Source organism: Telmatherina bonti (assembly GCF_933228915.1).
Source record: "Telmatherina bonti genome assembly, chromosome: 14".
NCBI lineage: Eukaryota > Metazoa > Chordata > Actinopteri > Atheriniformes > Telmatherinidae > Telmatherina > Telmatherina bonti.
In genome coordinates, this window is record NC_136612.1 from 37,022,742 (window position 1) to 37,042,318 (window position 19,577).

At 42.3% G+C, this 19,577-nt stretch overlaps 1 protein-coding gene and 1 long non-coding RNA gene across 3 annotated transcripts in view; both read right to left on the reverse strand.

The window, feature by feature from the left end:
- LOC306766045 (CASK interacting protein 2) overlaps positions 1–364 on the reverse strand; it is a 71,217-nt gene extending 70,853 nt beyond the window's left edge. For both annotated transcript variants that reach the window (XM_079253630.1, XM_079253629.1), the window contains exon 1: positions 95–364. The gene's annotated coding sequence lies outside the window, so the exon portion shown is untranslated. The remainder of the gene's footprint in view (positions 1–94) is intronic.
- Positions 365–13,526: 13,162 nt separating this feature from the next.
- On the reverse strand, positions 13,527–15,863 carry LOC306765825. Its single transcript, XR_013771581.1, has 4 exons — positions 15,393–15,863; positions 14,795–15,311; positions 14,662–14,713; positions 13,527–14,554 (listed from the first exon to the last, which is right to left on the reverse strand). It is a non-coding gene; the product is annotated as an uncharacterized lncRNA (long non-coding RNA).
- Positions 15,864–19,577: the final 3,714 nt, after the last annotated feature.

Sequence of the window (19,577 nt, forward strand, 5' to 3'; positions counted from 1 at the left end):
CGGAGTCCCGGAGAGTCCCGGAGAGCCTCGGAGAGGGCCGCTTTCCGGCCCCCAGCCCGTTAAACAGACGGTGGACACCCCAAACCAGACTTACCTTTCTTATTTCCCCGTTAAAATCCTAAAACCAGCGGGTTTTCACGGTTTTTACGGACCACGGCGGCGATTTGTCGGAGTCCGGTGCTGGAAAAGTAGCTTTATTCTCTTTGGAGATATTCCATAAAAGTCCCGTCTTCACCAATTTCCCGTTGTCTTTTGCTCTAATTTCACCGCCACGCAGTTACAACACGACATTTACCGAGTAAATGTACGACTTTGGTACTTTAAACTAGTCTGCGCTCCTCGACTTCCTCCAGCTTTTCCCTCTTCTCCCTGAATGCCACATTCTCTCCACTGGATTCTCCCGAATTTACACAGCGACAAGTTACCGTGAACGCAACACGGCACTTCCGCACAAGACTTTCAAAGTAAAAGTACAGAGCGCACAGACAGACGGACAGAAAGACAGAAAAAAGGAAATAAAGAAAGAAAGAAAAGCTTCCCCTACATATGCAGTTGACCTGGCCCCAGGTAAGCGGAAGGAAATAGATGGAAAAAAGGAGAAAATAAATTCAATTCAACTTTATTTATATAGCGTCAAATCACGGCAATGCCATCTCAAGATGCTTTACAGACAGAGGGGAAAACATAATGAAGGCCAATTCATAATAGCTTATATAAGGAAACCAACAGATTGAGTTGAGTCCAACTCAATCTCCCATCCTGAGCAAGCACACTGGCAACAGTGGGAAGGAAAAAACTCCCTTTTAACAGGAAGGAAACCTCCGGCAGAACCCGGCTCAAGGACAGGCAGCCATCTGCCTCTGCTGTGTGGGGGGAAGAGGACAGAAAGACAACAGACAAATAAAATAAATATTAATGATGAAATATGTACATGTGGTTTGCTTTATTGACATTGTTTCACATTTAAAAGGTTAAATAAGGTAAACATTTTTCTTTGCTGAACAAATTTTAATATTTAATTTTCAATTTAAACATAAATCAGTCATACATTTATATATTCATTTCATTTTAAGTGAGAAAGTTTTCAGACCTTTTATTTCTTTTCACCCTTACTAAACTGTACTGTCCAGCATTACCAAAGCGGAATGATGCTCTGCTGCTTTGTGTACCTGCATTTTCACTTCTGGCAAAAAACCTAAATATCGCAATATAAACCACAAATGGAAACACTTACTTTTAGAAAAACCTCTTAAATCACTCTTAAAACTGCAAAAAAAGTTTTTACTCTTGTCATGAGCTGGTTTTTCAGATGTATCCATATAGAAGCAGGTTGCAAAAGTGTACTGGAAACACATTGTTACAGCATTTACACATCACCAGGGGACATAGGGATCACGTGACCTGTTCATTTCTTCTGAATGATTTCTTTTGTTTTCTGATAAGGACAGCAGCAACAGCAGTTGTAGAACCAAAATATCTCCTTCCAAAACTCAAAAGTGTTTCATATCTCCATCACGGAACAAGATTTTACCAGAATTACAGCTGTTGTTTGTGCTACTTTGTGTTTGTGCCACTTCCACCATTTAGTGGAACATCTGCAAACCACAGTTTAGGAATATGGATTTTATTCATTCATTCATTCATTTTTCCAACCGTTTAGTCCGATTAAGGGTCGCGAGGAAACTGGAGTCTATCCCGGCTGAGAATGATTGGCCGAGAGGCAGGTGCACCTGGACAGGTCGCCAGACCATCACAGGTCCAACACACAGGGCTTTCATTTAGCGATAAACTAACAAAAACACAGCTAATGATGCGGCAAAGATATTTTCTCTGCCAAGGAGAACCTCTGTGGATGTAAAGAACATTTACCTTCCTGCATACAAAGATGCTAAAAAATAGAAAACAACAATAAATAAAACCAGTTGCAACATCTAGAAAAGGAACTCAGCTGAAACAAACTTATAACTAGTATGAGAAAACAAAGCAGACAACAGTCGGGAACACCAGCAGGAAGACACACTGAGAACAGCATGAACAAATGAAACAGCAGCAGCACGTAAACATAGACATAGATGTTGGTGATTAAACTCCACAGTAACTGTATAAGAAGCGTGTGTTCATGCCAAGGGGTCAGACGTAGAGGACGCAGAGTGCTGCACCCAGGCTCTCCCAGGAAACCATAAGTCCCAATATCCCCAACAGAGCCCCCTGGACACCAAAACATTCCCAGAGGACCCTCCAAAACACCAAAATGTTTGTTATTTACTTGCACAGTGGAATTATTTTGCATCTTTAATGTAAAATGTTAGTTTAGCACTGTGGCCTCACAGTAAGAAGGTCACTGGTTTGATCCTCAGTTGGTGGGGAGACTCCAACAGTTGCCTTTCTGTGTGGAGTTTGCATGTTCTCCCCGTGTATGCGTGGGTTCTCTCTGGGTTCTTCCTCCCACTGCCCAAATACATGCATGTTAGCTTAACTGGTTAATATCAATGGCCCCTAGGTGTGAGTGGTTGTTTGTCTCTGTGTGGCCTGGCGATGGGCTGTCCAGGGTGTACCCTGCCTTTTGCCTGCTGGGATAGGCTCCAGCTTCCCCACGACCCTTCATTGGATTAAGTGGTTCAAATATTTATGATTTCTGACATTATCTAAATATAAATATTCTATCAATTTTTAAAAAAAATGTCTATAAATCCAAAGTTATTCTCTTCATACTTTATGAATTTTCAGGTCTTGATTTACGATTCTTAAAAGCCAGAGTTGTGTTTTGCCTCTGCACAAACTATTTAAATGAATGAATGTCTAAATATACACACAAAATTTCATTTCTGAGCTGAAGATTAAATCATGCTTTTATTTTCTAGACCAGATTCTCTACTTCCTGTTGTGTTTTGGTTCTCCTGCAGAACCTTCATGAAACAGCAGTGAGAAACTCTCCTCAGTGTTCCTGCTGTCTCAAACACAATCCGCTTCATTTTCTTCAGTCAAACAAGAACACAACAAAAAATACAGATTTTCATAATTCCACCTAAAAAGAAAATGTAAGAAAGTGAAACGCAGACCACTAAATATAGTCAATTTATTTAGGAAATGTAATGAAAATATAATCAAATTACAAAGTTCTTTTAAGTAATGAAGAATTTTAACAGTTAGGTATGAAAAGTTGAAAGTCACTAATCATTAACTTGTCATAATTTTCTTTTCCTACATCCGTCGCTTTAAATCAAATATTAATCAAATTCTCCAGAAAAGGAAAGTATACATATTATATTATCTGCCTCTGTTTATTTGAGCAACTTCTAAATATTTCATCCCCACTGAATCAACAGTCAGAAAAATTTCAGCATTTGCATGAAATATTAATGTATTAAAATAAAAAGTCTGGACCAGTGGACCAGTTCTACACCCGCTTCAGGTCTTGGAGGGGCTATGGGAGTTCGCCCAATCAGTCCGGCAGTCAACCGTGTCCCTCGTGACTCCTGTGGTGGGGGCTCAGGGAGAACGGAGTACTGGGCCTTATTGTAAAGGCTGTCTGGTCCCTGTAGGACCAGTTCCAGAGCTTGGTCCACATTGCCAGCAGTAAGATGGATTTGTTTCCAGAGAGGGTTGAACTCCCCCAAAGCTGATCTTCCTCACCGATTCTGTTCTGGAACTTTTAAGGACAGAACCGATGTCTGGGGATCTGGTTTGGTGGTCTCAGGATCGGGTCTCTGTTTTTGCAGATAATGTGGTTCTGTTGGCTTCATCGGGTCATGATCTCCAGCATTCACTGGAGCGATTCATGCTGGGACGAGGACCAGCAACCCCAAATCCAAGACTATGGTCTTCAGCTAGAAAAGGGTGGAGCATCCCCTCTGGGTCAGGACGAGGTCCTGCACCAGGTGTAGGAGTTCCTGAATGATGGGGTCATGTTCAGGAGTGAGGGAAGGATGGAGATGTACAGGTGGACCAGTCCAGGTCTGCAGTGATGTGGACTCTGCATTGGGCTGTCACAGTGAAGGAGATGAGCTCTGGATTTGTCCATCTATGTTCCCACTCTCATCGACGATTGCCAGCTGTAGAGACCCAGAAAAGGAGCTCACATGCAGCTAAAATAAGTTTCCTCTGCATGTGGACTCCCCCTTGGAGACAGAAGCTCAGTCATCCAGGAGGAGATTAGAGTTGAACTGCTGCTCCTCCACATCCAGAGGAGCCAGACGAGGTGGCTCAGACATCTGGTTTGGAGGCCTCCTGGACATCTCCCTGGTGAGGTGTTCTGGACGCGAATCATCTCCCACACTGCTCTCTGTCAACGCCGGAATAGGTTGAGGGTTGAAATCCCAGCAGATCAGCCGTTTCTGAATGTTCTGACTATGGAGGACACACAAACTGAAACAGGAAGTCCTGGAGATATTTACGTGGACCTCAGGTGGTCCAGGTACCCCATGAGGATGATAATGCCTTGTGGTCTTCCAGCTGTCCTGGTGTTCCTCCTGGAGAAACAAGCTGATGGATTTTCAGTTTGATTTTAACGTGAACAAAAGAAAAAAAAGCTGAAATATTTACAAATATCAGTGGAAATACAAGAAAAATTTGTGTTTTTTTGCTTCAACGTTCAGTTTTGTAGAACAAATACATGAGAAAAATCTGTGCAGAATAAAAGGATTTATTACAAGATGAAAGATAATCCTTCACGTCGCAGCTGCTCGTGTTTCTGATGAAGAAAAGTGGAAAAGTCTGGAAGCTGCTTCTCAACGTTGCATTTTCTGTCCGACCTCCTGAAGAAATACTGAAAACAGAGTTTCTAAACATCTGCACTTGCTCACAAGACTGTTTGGTTTCCTCCTCCTCCTCCTCTCTTCTGGTGTGAAGACCCTCCATCATGATTCACCATGTTTCGCCAACCACGACCCTCAGGTCAGGTCCAGAACAGACCCTCAGGTCGTGGTTGGCGAAGAACCTCAGGTCTCTGCTCCAAGTCGTAGTAATGATCTGAGAATGCAGAGAAGTCGCCGGTGATGAAGCTGAAAGCAGAAACCTGAAGGAAGAAGAGGAGGAAGAGGAGGAGCATCAGCTCAGTCGCTACTCCCACATCTGATCATCTGGCAGCTGAGAAAATCATCCAACATTTACTACAGTTAGAAGAGGAAATGATCTCAGTCCATTTAAACGTAAAAACGTCAGAAATGCTGCATGATGTCACCAGTTTTACTGGAACTTTACTGAAAAACTGGTTTTCTCTCCCGTTTGAGCAGTGAAGCCGTCCACTGCAGCAAACAGTCTTCTGGTCAAAATCTTCAATTCAATTCAATTCAATTCAATTCAATTCAATTCAATTCAATTCAATTCAATTCAATTCAATTCAATTCAACTTTATTTATATAGCGTCAAATTCCGGCAATGCCATCTCAAGATGCTTTACAGACAAAAAAACAAAAAACAAAAAAACATAATGAAGGCCAATTCATAACAGCCTATATAAGGAAACCAACAGATTGAGTTGAGTCCAACTCAATCTCCCATCCTGAGCAAGCACACTGGCGACAGTGGGAAGGAAAAAACTCCCTTTTAACAGGAAGGAAACCTCCGGCAGAACCCGGCTCAGGACAGGCAGCCATCTGCCTCTGCTGTGTGGGGGGAAGAGGACAGAAAGACAACAGACAACAGGAACTGCTACTCCCAGCCAGGGAGACCTGCTGAGACAGGAGACATACATGTTAATGATGCAACACTGTTATGGGGGGGGGGGTAAAAGAAAGAGATAAAGAGAAAAAGAAAGAAGCTCAGTGTATCAGGAAATGTCCCTCAGCAGTCTAAACCTATAGCAGCATAACTAAGGGATGCTAACCATCCCTAGCTATAGGACTTATCAAAAAGATAAGAAAAATATAAGAAAAATGTAAGAGTGGTGAAATGTGATGGTGAAGAATCTGTTGCTGAGAAACAGAAAATATATTTAAAATTAAGCCTGAATAATGTACACTAGATGGAAAACAAAAATATCAGCATAGATGGAGGCAGAAAACTCAACAAAAAGAAACTTTCCAGAACAAAGTACAGCTGCGGGTGCCAACAATATCCCGTCCGGAGCTTAGTGATGGTTTTTTTTGTGTTAAAAACTAGAGCAGGATCATCGGAGGAGGAAGAGAGGACACCAAAGAGAAGAGAGAAAATCCCAGTTCTGCTTTCTTAGATACGTAAAAGCAGACGTCTCCATCCTCATAGTTACGTGTGTTTTACATGGTTGTTATATCAGTTCATCCACCAGGGGGCGGTGCTGAGTTCAGAATTCACGTCTACGTTCTGACACCGGATGGCGGCGGTCATGTTGTTTACGGTCATTTCCTGGCTAAACGCTGTAATCTTTTTCACACTCAAGCAATGCTGCGGCTGACTGATGAAGTTTTACGATGTAACGTCTTAAAGGAGCAGCGTGATGAAGAGAACGGCAGGTGCGCTCGGTACTCTGGAAACGATGGTAAAACAGCCCCAAATGACCAGAGGAAGAAACTCCACAAGTTGTTTTTGTTGTTCCACTTCTTCTTCAGCTGCTTTTTGTTTGGTGGTTTCTGTGTTATCTTCTTCCTGTTCCTCCTCTTCTGCATTGGTTTTGTGTCAGCAATACAACTCAACGCTGCCCCCCTGTGGTTTCTGGTGGTGTTGCTCTGTTTTCTGCATCAAGTGTTGGAAAACTAAGCTCCTCGAAAACAGACCAAATTATGTATGTAAGTGACGCAAGAGACAGTTTATCTGCGATCCGTCTTCTACGTCCAGCAGAAATGAACCTTAAAGCTGAACTGGCAGGATAAAGATGGTTGCTGGAGTAGCCGCAGATGGGGGGCGCCACTGAAAACATCTGTAGTGCAGCTTTAAAAGCTCTAACGGCAGGAGTCATGACAGGAGCAGTGGGAATGAAAATGTGAGGAATAAGAACCAGAAAATCTATGTAAAAAACACACGATCACTGTTTATGGTTTATACACAAAGTTTAGAAACAAATGCAGATATATCTAAAAATGTGGACTTAAAGAACTTTATCACTCAGTCTGCACGGACAAGAAGAAGAGACAAAGAAATATGTTCCATCATTATGATCAGAGGACCACGTCCTTGGACCTCCACCGCATAGCTTTCTTCCGCTTCCTTTGGGTGGATTATTACAGAACTTTTACATGAATGATCACAGCTATGCAGACGATACACAACTTTATGTGTCCTTGTCACCAGACGACTGCACTGCAGCAGACTTCCTGTGTCGGTGTTTGCAACAAATAAACACGAGAGAATTTTCTACGATTAAATGAAGAGAAAACTGAGATGTTTCTGTGAGTGTTGGTAAACTGATGTTCAGATGTTTTCCATGATTCTTATAGTTAGGATATGAGCATCTCCTGAGTTGGAGTCTGCATGTACGGGACCCAACTGTCCAGGTTCTGCTCATTGCTCTTATAGTTATGGGTAGTCTAGCCATCCATTACTTATGTAGCAATGGGGATGTTACCTGATGCACTGAGAAGTACCTCGCTCTATTTCTCTAATGTATAAACACTCTGGGGACGCCGGCATCATCAGCGATGCCAGGGACCATGTTGTGTTTAATCGAGCATAGCTTTCGAATCATAAAAGATAGAAACTTACTTTTTTCCCCCTCTTAATCGGGAGACTCCGGGCTTTCAGACGGTAGTTCCGGCATCACTGCAGCCCATTCATAGGTGATACAGTGTTGTGTCAAAATAGGAGTTCCAATCAGAGCCTTTGTCTTTGGCGCATGACACGTATTTGTCCAATCAGAGCGTGTTTTTCTTATTCATTTATATTTAGTTTGTTTATTTTTGGAATAAAGTGTGATATTCTAATTTTTGCCTTTTTCTATTGTATTTTTTATTATAATACTCTTTGTTTCAAGCAAAGGAGCCTCATTTACATAGCAGTTTTTGATATTTAAATTCAAAATAAGAAAAAAAACAAGGTATAGGACATTATGGGGCATTGAAAGGTGGTGTTTATTAGCATTTAAACAAAAAAAAAAAGTCAGGCAAGGTTTATTTCTCTAAAATACCCTTGGTCCCCAGAGGATTAATATATAAATATAATACTGCCATCTGTAACTTATTTCTCCTTTTTTCGGCAGGTCTTCCAGAATAAGTGCAGTTGTACATGTTGTTCTGTCTTCCCTGTCCTCTCCACCCCAACCAGTGGAGGCAGATGGCTGCCCTCCCTGAGCCGGGTTCTGCCGGAGGTTTTCTTCCTGTTAAAGGGGAGTTTTTTCCTTCCCACTGTCGCCTCGTGCAGCTCAGGATGGGGGATTGGATCCAAGTCATGACTCGATGCAATCTGTTGGTTTCTATTATAGGATATGTATGAACTGGCTTGAAATGACATGTATGTAAAGTGTTCTGAGACAACATTGTTGTGAAGTGGCGCTGTACAAATAAAGTTGAATTGAATTGAAATTCAGATAGAGTTGCCTTACATTGGAGCTTCTGCCCAGTGGAGACATAAAAACAATCCAATCAGAAACATTTAGAAGAATATCAACACAAGCTGCGTTTTAATGACTTTTTTTTTGCAAAATAAAAGTAATATTTGTAAGTTTTGACAAACAACAGTTGCAGCAATCCTTGCAGGTGTTTCCACTGAACAGTGTTTAGAAGAAGCTGCAGTTCTCATTAAATCTTGTCTAGTTGACGAGATTTTACGAGAACTGCGACTTATGCAAAGTCGCCATGTAGCGTTATTTTGGGGATTTCTTATACCAGAGAATTTGCTACAAATCTTTTGTCCTTCATTTTCTTTTCTAAAACTTGAAAATCTGCCTTTCTTTGTTCCATACCGCACCAGCTGTACTGGAAATGAACTGGTCACATGACCCCCACATCATGTCTGGGGACACGTAAATGCAAAAAAAAATAGTTTCCATAACACTTCTGGGATATATTGCTCTGTTGCAACGTCTGGAAAAAACACCTCATGAGAGAGTAAAAGCTTTTTAGCAATATTTGACACTTTTTATTAAATGTTTCAATGAGCATTTTTTTCCTGCAATATTAAGTTTTTGTGTAATTCTATGTGTAATGGAAATATTTGTTACCTGGTCACAGGTGTGCAAGGCGGTCAGCAGCATCAGCGGTGCTTGGCATGTACAGGTCAGGATGTTTGTCAGCAGAGGAGACGACAGGAAGAAACACATTCCAGTCAGCTCATCCAGCTTCAACATCGACCGGTAATCAATCAGTTAATGAATCAATCAGGTACCTGTGTGTCATGTAGGAAATGGATCCTGGATGGAGCATCTGAAGACATCAGGTGCTTTATGGCCGAAGTACTTCCAGGGTCTGTGATAAAATGTAAATGTGAAACATTCCCAAAGCAGGACGTGTTCCATCTTTTCCTTCATCCTGACGTCAGACTTCAGTTTGCGTGATGACGTCAGGATCTCTGCACACGTATGTGCATGGAAAGCAACTTGCAGATCTGGAAAAGTTCCTCTGATCATCATGTGAAATCCTGGATTTTTCCCTTCTCGGTACCTGGAGTTAAACGTTAGTGGATTTATAGAGCTACATGGATTTTTATTGTCATGTAAATGCATGAAAATGTTATTCTGTAAAACATTTAATTCCATATATTTATAACATTTTAGTCAAGTTTTTTTTAAAAAAAACAAAAAACAAAACAAAACAATTTATTAAATATTTATTTCATATCAACCTTAAAATATATAAATATATTTTATTTATAAAATATGAGAAAACATAAATTTGTTGTTTAACTGAATTTATTTGTCTAAGGAAATTGTTATTTTGCACTAAAAAAAAAAAGAAGAAAATGTTTTTATTGTTTAAGGTCATTATGGTGGCATTTGGGCCACTGGAGACCAGTTTACGTTGTGTACCTGAACTAAAATGAGTTTGGTCCTGGTTTAATTATTTCACTGCAATGAATTTGATCAGATTTTACACTTTTACATAAAAATGTTTTTCTGATCTTTGTTTAGCAAAATATGAAAAAAAAACAGACAAACAAAAAAAACCCACCTTAAAATAACTTTGAAGTGAGGGGGTGTGAATGTGTTGGTGTGTAAAGGAGAAGGGAATGCAACGTGTCTCTGGGTGGGGGCGTCTCCTAGGGGTGTGGGGGCGGTGGGCCCTTGGTCTGTCTCTCCTTCTCCCGCCCCTCCTCTTCTTTGCCCCCCCCCCACTTTTGCATGTGGTTCGTTGGTGCCTTCTGGGGCCGGTGGCGGCTCCTTTATTGGGGTTGCTGAGGGCCCTGGTTGTTGGGGCAGCTGCCCTTGGCCTGTCCTGGCCTTCGGGGGCCCCGGGAATGGGGGATGTGCCTCGTGCCGCAGGTGGCTCATCTTCTTGAGGGAGGCGCGCTTCCCTCGGGACCTAAATCCCCGGACCCCCCTCCTTCCCTTCTTCCACCACACAGGCAGGGCGTTGGGAGGTGGACACGTTGATCTGGATGGTGAGAGAGGCCATCAAGGTGGTCTCCATCGCTGCACCCAGCATCGGTTCACCTCCCAGTTTTAATTACACTTAGTCAACATAACACAAAAAACACACACTGACAACACATGGACATATTTTGGGGGGCGGGCCATGCAGTGTGCGGTGGGCGGGGCTGCTTTGGTGGTCCCGCTCCCAACATGATGTGGTTACTTCTTCCCAATTTTAATTGCAAACAACACACACTTCACAATCATTCATAAGCTGGGAGGGAGGGGGTGACAATGGGGTCCTGCCACACCCCTATTTCTGGGGCTGTGCCGGGGGGGTTTGGGCGGGGGAGTGGTGCTGTTCAGGGGGCCTGGGTCTGGGCTGGCCTGGCGGGGGTGGGACTGCTGCTGGCCCTGGGTGGTGCTGGATCGGCTGCATGTGTGGAGTGGTGGGGGGGCGTTGACAGGGGTGGGGGGTAGTTGTGGGGCCCTGATCGGGGCCCTCCTATCCCCTGCTCCCCCGGGGGTATCTCACAGGGGACACGTTGGGAAAGAAAGGTGAGGGCGTGCATGAGCCGATGGATGAAGTGGTGAATGAATGTTAGGGTGGGGGGGGGGGGGGTCAGGGTGAAAGAATTTAGGAAAGTGGATGGCCGCTGGGATAGGAGGAAGGGGGGGTGTATGCAGATGGGTGGGGGTGCGTATGTGGGGTTATGTTGGTGGTACAGGGAAGTGATGGGGTGGGTGTACAATGAGGAGTGTGAATGTGGATAGAGGGGTGTAGGGAGGTGTGTGTGTGTGTGTGTAGAGTGGGGTATGCGTGTATGGAAGAATGGGTGATTATAGAGGGAGCAGGGATGTGTGTGTGAGGGGGTGTGTGTGTATAAAGAACGGGGGGTAGGAGAGTGTGAGTTTGAGCGTGTGTAAGAGAATGGGTGTATAGGGTGTGTTTAAGGAGGAAGTGTGGATGCGTGTGTGTGTGTGTGTGTGTGTGTGTGTGTGTGCACGTGTGTGCATATGTGTGTGTGTGTGTGTGTGTGCACATGTGTGTGCGTGTGTGTGTGTGCGCGTGTGTGCGTGGAGGGTCTTGGTGCTCGGGGAGCGCTGCTGGTCCACTGGGGTGCGGCCTGGCTGCCGCTCGGTGGCGGTCTGGGGATCCCGGCCCTCCGTCGGTGTGGGCTGGGCCCTCTGCCTGCGGGGGTGGGGGGTTGCTTCCGGTTGGGGTCTGCGCCTGGGGGTGGCTGCCGATGGCCCTGGTCTCGGGGGTCCTCCTGGCGTGCCTCTTGCCTTTGTGTGGGAGGGGTCACACTGGCATGATCTTCTCTGAACACGTTCCACTCTGCATGTTCTGCATGTGACACAGTCACCGAGTCGTCTGCAGGTTTATTCACTAACAGCAGCTAGTTTTCTCATTTCTGTTTGTTTCTCATTTATATTTAACTTTTTACATTCATAGTTTAGTTACTATGATCTAAAGTTGGCTTGTATGTGTATGTATATGTGTTCATACTGGCAAGTGCGTATATGTTTGTACGTATGTATGTGTGTGTATGTGTGTGCATAGAGGTGTGTGTGTATATGTATGTATGTGTACATATATATATATATATATGTGTGTACATACATATATATATATATATATATATATATATATATATATATATATATATATATGTGTGTACATACATATATATATATATATATATATATATATATATGTGTGTGTGTGTGTACATATATATATATATATATATATATATATATATATATATATATATATATATATATATATGTATGTATGTATGTATGTGTATATATATATATGTATGTATGTGTATATGTATATGTGTACATATATATATATATATATATATGTATACATGTGTGTGTATGTGTATATATATGCGTGTGTATGTGTGTGCATATGTATGTGTGTGTATACATCTGTAGGTTGTTTTCTTTCTTTTTGTTTTTGGGTTATTTTTTAGTTTTTTTTTCTCTCCCTTTATCTCTTTCACTTTTCTTATGAGGTGTTTCTTCTCCTTTCTCTTTCTGTCTTTCGTCTGTCCTCTCTGGTCCAGCAGTACAAACTCTACAATTCAAACAACAATACAAAATAAATATAGAAATAAAATAAAAATTCAGAAAGTCAAGGGGATCATTATATCTATAAAGCTTCCCTTGGCAGAGAAAATTTGCTCAGCAGAACATCCAGACCATCATTCTGCTGCCTAAATGCTGGACAAGACAACCCCCCCCCCCCCCCCCCCCCCAAAAAAAAAAACCCAAAAAAATCTTTGAAGTTTTTCTTCACGTGAAAGAAAAGCAACAGAATGTTTAGGAACGTGCTGCCATCTAGTGGTCCAGATGGGAATTAACTGGTTTAAACTGATTCACTGGTTGAAAGATGAAGCAGCAGATGTTTATATCAGGGTAAACATATCTGGCCTCCAGGAAAAGTGTTACAGGACTCTTACAAACACTCTGACAGAGTGAGAGTTCACCTTTAAGTCCATTTATGTTCTCAGATTATTGTTACACGTTTGTGAAATAATTTTGGACTAAACAGCAATCCTATTTATAAAGTAGTCAAAGCTAAAATAAAGTGATGAAAAACTGAGATAAAAGAAATAAACCATAAAAACATAGTAATTAAAACAGGTTAAATCAGTTCCAACCAATGAAATGGTGCAAGTTCATCATATTTACATACAAGACAGTTCAGTGTTTTATATGAAACATAAAGGGATGGAAGGGGTACAAGGTTTATTCAGTTAGCGCTGAGCTACAGGCAGGTCGGAGTTCACAAGATGTCAATCATCCACCCCCACACTCACAGCTCCTCTTTGCCTAGTTTATTCATTTCTGTGGGAGACGAGACGCTTCCAAGATGGCGACGGTAGGAACCGCCCAATGAGCTTCAAGGGATGGAAATTGTTAAGAATTGAACAATTTTGGTTACATTATCAATACCGCTTATTGATTTGGTTCCCTAATGGTTATGGTGGCCAGATGTCCCGCATTTCTATGACTTTTCACACGTCCCACAAAACGGGGCGCTGTCCCGCATCACTACGACCAGTCTGCACTTTTGTGAAGGAAAAAAAACCCCCAACATAAACTGGCTTTTATTATGTGGTGAAAGATTTGATGGCTGGCACATCACACCGCCTGCTGATTGGAGTTACACTCATGTCAATCAACCTAGGAGGCGGGACTTAAGGCACATCTAGGAATGCACATCTAGGATGCACCGGTGCACCAACTAACAAAAATAAATAAATAAAAACAACTGATTGATCATGGAGGACAGGGAGACGACCGCAGCGAAGAAGTACATAAAGTGTTAGAACAAAGACTGGGAAAGCAGATATTCCTGGGTTAAACCTGTTCCAGGAGACTGTGAGACGGTTTGTCAAAGTCAAAGGAATATGACGTGAAACGAAACAAAAATCCGAGCCACAAAGAACGCGCTACTCAGAGGGAGGCTTTATAATCACAGATTTGTTATGTTTGATTAGTAATTTTATTACCAAAGAGGAGAATAGAAACTTTTTTTTAAAAACTTTGTCATGGCAGAGTGGAATTTCACATTGTCCCACATTTTCAGTCTTTGTCCCACATTTGGTGACAGAAGATCTGGTCACCCTACTAACGATTCTCTTATTGATTCTCATTGAGTTATTCAATAAAGTACAAATGGTTTTGGTTGCAGTAAAGCATGCACAGACACTTTGTAGTGAACTCCAACAAAGTTCGATTGCAAAATAAGAACTTTTAAATAAACATTGCAATTATTTATAACAGTTTTTGTTCAGAAAAATGAGCATGTTTGCCTTTTCAGGAAGGATATGAGATCTTTCAGGACTTAAGGTGTCTCCAGCTGTGGAGAACACCCTCCCAGATGGGGTGGAGGAAGCTGAGAACAATGGCAATGTGACCTTCTTCATCCACCACCAGAGGGTGGCACTGTCCTTAGTTGGAATGGGAGGAAGGCTTTGACATAGTTGGACGTCTTGATGCACTCTTAGTGCTACGGAGATGGGAGGCTGCTGCAGCTGCATAGTCAAAAACTCACTGTCCTTTTCTTCAAAAAATTTCTTCTAAAGCCGTCTTCTTTTGCTGCTGTGTGGGTGGTGTCTGAAATGATCATAACTGCAACTTGTGATCAAGGTATATTTAAAAATAAAGTCATATTTCATGCCATCTACATCACATCCACTCTTTACAAAAAGAGCAAAACTTACAAAGTCATCTTCATCCTCTTCTCCCTTCATTTGTCTCTCCAAGTTGTAACAGCTTTAAAAGAAAATATAAAAAATTACCATGAAATTTACAACCAAACTCGCGACGACTAAAGCCATTTACAAGTTGAAATACCTCTTCTGTTGTTTCATGTGTGTTTACTGCCATTGCTGCAGCCCCGTCCCAGATTTCACCCCCATCAATCCTGGATTTAAATCTGGGGTCTAACATGGTGGCTTCCTCCAGAAATGCTCAGATATCCTCATCCGGAAGTTTAAAATAGAAGACAGGCAACACATATTTAGGGAAAAAGAATATTAAATATGAATGTATTTCAGTGTATATTACTGCAGTGATCAATTAACATAATTTCATTTACCTTGTAGCGTTTTGAAAGATCATTCCAGATGTTTTCCTTGATGTTCCTGGTGAATGTGGAGTCTTCATTTGGCACTGTGTAATGTTCAGCCAGCTTTTGAAGCATGGGGAGTATCCGGCTACATCTCCTTCTCAACAGGCTTTCTTTAGTTGTGGGTCTATAGCTCCAGCTTGGATGGCTGGAAACCGCTCACCGAAGTGCTCCATGATAAGAAACAGAGAATTCCACCTTGTCCTTACATCTGTGCAGCATGTCCCGAGGCAGCACTAAAAACTGTGCAAACAAACAGCATATCTGATCTTTTTAGCTTGATCCTAATCTGTTGATTTCAAAGTATTTAAAATGTATTCTTACCTAAAAGTTGCTGTTTCTCCTTGAGAACCACTTTGCCATGTGAGATCTCTTCATCCATACAATCACAGAAGGAATTCTGACTGCCCAGTTGGAAATTGTGCTGCAGCTGTTCAGCTTTTGAGCTCCGAGATTTAATACATGTGCAAAACATGGAAGCTTGGTAATATTTAGCTTTTTCACAGCTACATCCATGTTTGCTGCATTATCCACAGTGGCTGCCACAACCTTCTCTTTTACTCCAATCTCCTCTGCCACAGCTGTCCCTGTCTGTGATTCAGACTGCTTTGTCCTTCTCTGACATCATGCAATGTTACTGTGAGGTAGTGGTCTTGAGTAAAACTTGTCCATCCATCAGCTGTAATGGCTGCCTTTGTGACGTCCTTCAGGTCTGGGATCGTATTTGTCTTTTCAACCTCATAACAAGCAGGAATCAAACAATTCCTTCAACTTTCTCTGCTTGGGGGACGATATTTTGGGTTGAGAGTCCTTGTCAGATCCCTACAGAAAATATTACAGAAATAGATAAAACAGAGCCTTACTTGTTAAAAGAACATTTTGATCATTCTTAAATTCAACTGTGTCATGCCAGACAATATGCAGTGAAATGTCCCACCAGAATTCAGTGGCCTCCACTGTGGTAAACGGGTGCAAACCTCTCACCACAAATTTGGTCACTGCTCGGTGACTGTAATATCTTGGTGAAGAACGATGACACGACATCTGCTTCGTCAGAACCAACTTTAATTGTCAACTAGCAGACATTACAGGCTAACAGACTCGTGTCTATCTGCCCTCTGACCCGCAGGCTTCCCCAACTACCTACTCACAAAGAGACTGTGGCCCCCTGGTGGCATGAATTGTCATTACATGCACCACTCAGTGACATTCATCTATTTTCACCTCTGTCATTTTACTCTTCCTTGCTTTGATGAAAGGTCTGGCTACAGGTTCGCAGCAGTCTGCCTCTGAGCTTGCCTCACTCTTGCAATCCTCATGAACTAAATTTTAATGTGAGATAGAAATTATTCATACAGGGTGTTGTCAACATGAGTCAACAGGACCTGAAGGAGTTTCACGTTACTTTTCTGAGACAGAGGAAGACCTAGTGCTGCTGAAAGTTCCCGCCTTGCGTGAGCTAAGCAGGGTATCACAGACTTTACATTTGTGTAAACTAACTGGATGCTGTGTGGTCAAATGTTTAAGTATGCTGGATGCACCCCTCCCTTTCATGATGTGATGAAAGCTCCACACGTGTTGCAACTGGCCCTATTATTTTCCATCATAGTAAATGTTGTCGTTATTTTTCCTTAAATCTATAATATCTAAAAATGCAAACACATTAAACTATTGATCAGAAGGTTACATAATTCAAATCTGGTTGAAATGAGAAAAAAGACCAAGTCAGAGGATTGAAGTTAGAATTGACTATTCTTTGTTGAGGAAAAGAAGATTATACATATCTCCAGAGGAGGTCTTGCTGATACCCTTAGCTGCTAATCTAATGCATTAAATGCCAGGGTCCCAGGTTCAGCCTGAAGATCTCGCCTGTCATACGTCAACCCTCCTCTTTTATACCGGACAAATCATGTGACTATGTACGTGCATGATTATGCAGGTTCATATGAATGAGTATTTCTGTTGAGAGCGTCTCTCCTTCTGCAGGACCGGGGTCTCCTCCGTCTTCGGTCCTGGCGTTGAGTCAGCAGGTGAAGTTCCTGTGAAAGTTGCATCCTCCCTAATCTTTTCCCATGGCTCCACAAACCTGCTATTGTCCACTTTCTAAGAAGTTGTCTGCTCCTGTCTGTGTGAAAATAACTGATAAGGAACGGTTGCCTAGAGACAGACATGACTCATGCACGCTCCTCAGAAGACCAGCGCCTTTTAAAAATATCTCTTATAGCCTACCTCGTACTCTACCCCCTCAAAATAAACAGCGATATGTAAAACAGACGTGAAGAGATGCTGCTGCAGCGTCAAAGAAGATGTTTATGAAGCTTGTTCCATCCTCCACGAGAAGCCAGAACTTTCTTCTTGTTCTCGAGGCCCCGAGAAGAAAAGTACATCATTTTTTTCTCGCGGACGTGTTTAAGGACAGTTCTCGAAACATCGGGCTGGCAGAACATTTTTCTTGTGGGGCTGCGAGAAGTATCTTGTGATTGCTCGGACATGTGAGGTGGGCGTGGTTAACACGGAGAAAACAGGAAGCGGAGTTGCTGCTGTTGCAGGTAAAACGGATTGTTTTGATAAAACAGCTGATCGAGGTGGTGAGAAAGTACCAACATTTTTACACATGACATTAAAACACTCGGACCCCGCCACGTGCACGACCCGCCCTGTAAAACCTGCCCTCGTTAAATATGAAACTAGAAACTCGGAGAGCGGAAACCTCCGCCAAGCACAATGTTAAAGAATCCTTTTAAAACATTCCTGGATCCAAATGGTGATCCGGATCACCACCAGAATTTATTCAGTTCTTCATTTTCACATTTCCAACAACTCCTGAAATTTTTATAAAAATCCGTCCGTAACCTTTTGAGTTATCTTGAACACAAAGATGCCGAGGAAAACATAACCTGGTGGAGGTAACAACATAAAAGCAGACATGGCCCCCCGCACTGATCCTTCCCCGCTGCAGACCTGCTTCTTGTGGAGGATGTATGGACCTGACGAAGTTTTTTTTTCTTGCAGCCTTGAGAGCAAGAACTCAGTTCTTGCTTCTTGTGGAGGATGTAACAGACTTAAGTCAAATTGTAAAACATGTCAGTGACTGTTATGACATGAATTCCCTTCAAGTCATGAGACAGGCAGCAAACAGATATAGTCCAATATGTAGGATTAAACAACGAAGACCAGACGCCACACACAGCAGCTTCATCACCATGGTCCCACACCAAGGCCGGCTCTAGGAATACATACCTGAGGTTGCAGGCAGAAATGTGAATGGGCCATCATGTGTGCACGTCATGCTTCAGTTCTTTTTGTTGTTATTATTTTTTATTTGTGTTTTCCAACACTCTGAAGAAATGGATTGCACTTTGTCAGGCCTCCAACCAAAGACCTGTCCAGCTTGGTGTCCCACCAGAAACTAAAACTCCTGCTGGTATAGCTCTTAGGGTCACTGAGGAACCAAACCCCCTCACCACAATACGGTGGCAATCCCTCAGGGGGGATGGGATATAAAAATTATAGATACATTAAAATAAGGAAAAAATAACAAATATGAATCATCAAAGTTTAACAACCAACAACATTAAAAATGTCTCATTAGACATTCAAACAACAATAAACTAAAATATTAAACTAAACTGAAATAGACCAGGGGTGTCCAGGTCCGGTCCTCGAGGCCTGCAATCCGGCAGGTTGTCCATGTATCCCTGCTCCAACACACCTGACTCAAACTCATCAGTAATTGTGCTGAACTTCATTGGCTGTTGGATCCATTTAATAGAAGTCAAGTGTGTTGGAGCAGGGATACATGGAAAACCTGCAGGACAGCTGGGAGGACCGACTTTGGACTCCATGAGTTCGGCCGATCACAAACAGCAAAGGCAGGGCAGAACATCAGACTCCAGAGCACAATAATGTGGCAGAACCTCAAACAAATAATCTCACATTTATATAAAAAAATCAAGAACAAACACAGAGTAGACTATGAAACGTTTTTCTATTTTTGTTGATGTTTTTCTTTTTAAGAAACTCATTTCCTTCTCTACAATAATTCTCTTAGTTTTCTGCCCCAAAACTCTGCAGGTGTTTCCACACAGTGGACAGGTCCGTTTCATTTGGACATTTTTGGAACAACGTCTGTTTTGCCAAGAATTTTATTTTACAGAGAAAATGGATGCAGATGCTAACATGAAGCTCTACATGAGCTGCTGAAACGAGCGGGAGTTGTGGGAAAAAGGGCTTGTTACATCCTACATGAGAAATGAGATCGAAAACCTGGATATGGATTAAAATAATGTTAATGAGGTGCTCCCTGATTGATCGCTGGAAGTCCGGAGTCGAAAGGGGGGCGAGGCCAGTAGCCTCCATGCTAAAAACATTAGTGGCTAGTGATAGCAGCTAACCCGACAGCAGCAGCCTTCTGAATTCAGCATTGATGTCTGAACCGGACTCTGAGCCTGAGAGAGAAGATACCGAGATGGTGGAAGGAGCACGTTTACAACAAACTGTCTCTGAATG